At 46.0% G+C, this 2,500-nt stretch overlaps 6 non-coding genes across 6 annotated transcripts; all 6 read left to right on the top strand.

Annotated features, from left to right (window-relative positions):
• Nucleotides 1–111: 111 nt before the first annotated feature.
• Nucleotides 112–193, top strand: TRNAL-AAG (transfer RNA leucine (anticodon AAG)). Its single transcript has one exon. It is a non-coding gene; the product is annotated as a tRNA-Leu (tRNA).
• A 70-nt stretch (nt 194–263) lies between these two features.
• On the top strand, nt 264–345 carry TRNAL-AAG (transfer RNA leucine (anticodon AAG)). Its single transcript has one exon. It is a non-coding gene; the product is annotated as a tRNA-Leu (tRNA).
• A 372-nt stretch (nt 346–717) lies between these two features.
• On the top strand, nt 718–799 carry TRNAL-AAG (transfer RNA leucine (anticodon AAG)). Its single transcript has one exon. It is a non-coding gene; the product is annotated as a tRNA-Leu (tRNA).
• Nucleotides 800–1,795: 996 nt separating this feature from the next.
• On the top strand, nt 1,796–1,877 carry TRNAL-AAG (transfer RNA leucine (anticodon AAG)). The gene has a single exon. It is a non-coding gene; the product is annotated as a tRNA-Leu (tRNA).
• Nucleotides 1,878–2,099: 222 nt separating this feature from the next.
• TRNAL-AAG (transfer RNA leucine (anticodon AAG)) lies at nt 2,100–2,181 on the top strand. The gene has a single exon. It is a non-coding gene; the product is annotated as a tRNA-Leu (tRNA).
• Nucleotides 2,182–2,251: 70 nt separating this feature from the next.
• TRNAL-AAG (transfer RNA leucine (anticodon AAG)) lies at nt 2,252–2,333 on the top strand. The gene has a single exon. It is a non-coding gene; the product is annotated as a tRNA-Leu (tRNA).
• Nucleotides 2,334–2,500: the final 167 nt, after the last annotated feature.

Below are 2,500 nucleotides of genomic sequence, written 5' to 3'. Positions count from 1 at the left end.
TGGTTTATTCGGGGTAGTGGGTTCGAATCCCACACCTGTCAGCCTACTTTGTTTCCTAAGATTAATAATATGAAGCTCTTGCTTATTAGTCTGAGGTGACTTTTGTTTCCAGGTAGAGTGGCCGAGTGGTCTAAGGCGCTGGTTTAAGGCACCAGTTTATTCGGGGCCGTGGGTTCGAATCCCACCTCTGTCAGCCTACTTTGTTTCCTAAGATTAATAGTATGAAGCTTTTTCTTATTAGTCTGAGGTGACTTTTGTTTCCAGGTAGAGTGGCCGAGTGGTCTAAGACGCTGGTTTAAGGCACCAGTCTATTCGGGGGCGTGGGTTCGAATCCCACCTCTATCAGCAGAGTTTGTTTTCTACGATTAATAATATGAAGCTTTTGCTAAATAGACTGAGTTTACTTTTGCTTTCGGGTAGAGTGGCCAAGTGGTCCAAGGCGCTGGTTTAAGGCATTATTCCCTTCGGGGCGTGGGTCCGCATCCCACATCTATAAGCCTACTTTGTTTCCTAGGATTAATAATATGAAGCCTTTGCTTATTAGTCTGACGTGACTTTTGTTTCCAGGTAGAGTGGCCGAGTGGTCCAGGGCGCTGGTTTAAGGCACCATTCCCTTCGGGGCGTGGGTTCGCATCCCACATCTATAAGCCTACTTTGTTTCCTAGGATTAATAATATGAAGCTTTTGCTTATTAGTCTGAGGTGACTTAAGATTCCAGGAAGAGTGGCCGAGTGGTCTAAGGCGCTGGTTTAAGGCACCAGTCTCTTCGGGGGCGTGGGTTCGAATCCCACGTCTATCAGCCTATTCTGTTTTCTAGGATTAATAATATGAAGCTTTTGCTTAGTAGTCTGAGGTGACTTTTGTTTCCAGGTAGAGTGGCCGAGTGGTCTAAGGCGCGGGTTTAAGGCACCAGTCTATTCGGGGGCGTGGGCTCGAATCCCAAATCTATCAGCCTATTTTGTTTTCTAGGATTAATAATATGAAGCTTTTGCTTATTAGTCTGAGGTGACTTTTGTTTCCTGGTAGAGTGGCCGAGTGGAGTGGTCTAAGGCGCTGGTTTAAGGCAACAGTTTATTCGGGGTAGTGGGTTCGAATCCCACATCTGTCAGCCTACTTTGTTTCCTAAGATTAATAATATGAAGCTCTTGCTTATTAGTCTGAGTTGACTTTTGTTTCCAGGTAGAGTGGCCGAGTGGAGTGGTCTAAGCCGCTGGTTTAAGGCACCAGTTTATTCGGGGTAGTGGGTTCGAATCCCACATCTGTCAGCCTACTCTGTTTCCTAAGATTAATAATATGAAGCTTTTGCTTATTAGTCTGAGGTGACTTTTGTTTCCAGGTAGAGTGGCCAAGTGGTCCAGGCCGCTGGTTTAAGGCACCATTCCCTTCGGGGCGTGGGTTCGCATCCCACATCTATAAGCCTACTTTGTTTCCTAGGATTAATAATATGAAGCTTTTGCTTATTAGTCTGAGGTGACTTAAGTTTCCAGGAAGAGTGGCCGAGTGGTCTAAGGCGCTGATTTAAGGCACCAGTCTCTTCGGGGGCGTGGGTTCGAATCCCACGTCTATCAGCCTATTTTGTTTTCTAGGATTAATAATATGAAGCTTTTGCTTAGTAGTCTGAGGTGACTTTTGTTTCCAGGTAGAGTGGCCGAGTGGACTGGTCTAAGGCGCTGGTTTAAGGCACCAGTTTATTCGGGGTAGTGGGTTCGAATCCCACATCTGTCAGCCTACTTTGTTTCCTAAGATTAATAATATGAAGTTCTTGCTTATTAGTCTGAGGTGACTTTCGTTTCCAGGTAGATTGGCCGAGTGGTCTAAGGCGCTGGTTTAAGGCACCAATCTCTTCGGGGGCGTGGGTTCCAATCCCACATCTATCAGCCTATTTTGTTTTCTAGGATTAATAATATGAAGCTTTTGCTTATTAGTCTGAGGTGACTTTTGTTCCCAGGTAGAGTGGCCGAGTGGTCTATGGCGCTGGTTTAAGGCACCAGTCTCTTCGGGGGCGTGGGTTCCAATCCCACATCTATCAGCCTATTTTGTTTTCTAGGATTAATGATATGAAGCTTTTGCTTATTAGTCTGAGGTGACTTTTGTTTCCAGGTAGAGTGGCCGAGTGGTCTAAGGCGCTGGTTTAAGGAACCAGTTTATTCGGGGCCGTGGGTTCGAATCCCACCTCTGTCAGCCTACTTTGTTTCCTAAGATTAATAGTATGAAGCTTTTTCTTATTTGTCTGAGGTGACTTTTGTTTCCAGGTAGAGTGGCCGAGTGGTCTATGGCGCTGGTTTAAGGCACCAGTCTCTTCGGGGGCGTGGGTTCGAATCCCACCTCTGTCAGCCTACTTTTTTTCCTAAGATTAATAATATGAAGCTTTTGCTTATTAGTCTGAGGTGACTTTTGTTTCCAGGTAGAGTGGCCAAGTGGTCCAGGGCGCTGGTTTAAGGCACCATTCCCTTCGGGGCGTGGGTTCGCATCCCACATCTATAAGCCTACTTTGTTTCCT

This window comes from Phalangium opilio, unplaced genomic scaffold, assembly GCF_054372755.1.
Source record: "Phalangium opilio isolate 3A_F unplaced genomic scaffold, DU_Popi_V2 ptg000061l_1, whole genome shotgun sequence".
In the NCBI taxonomy this organism is placed as follows: Eukaryota; Metazoa; Arthropoda; class Arachnida; order Opiliones; family Phalangiidae; genus Phalangium; species Phalangium opilio.
Note: the sequence above shows the minus strand (reverse complement) of the source record. Positions and strands in the feature narration are given on the sequence as shown.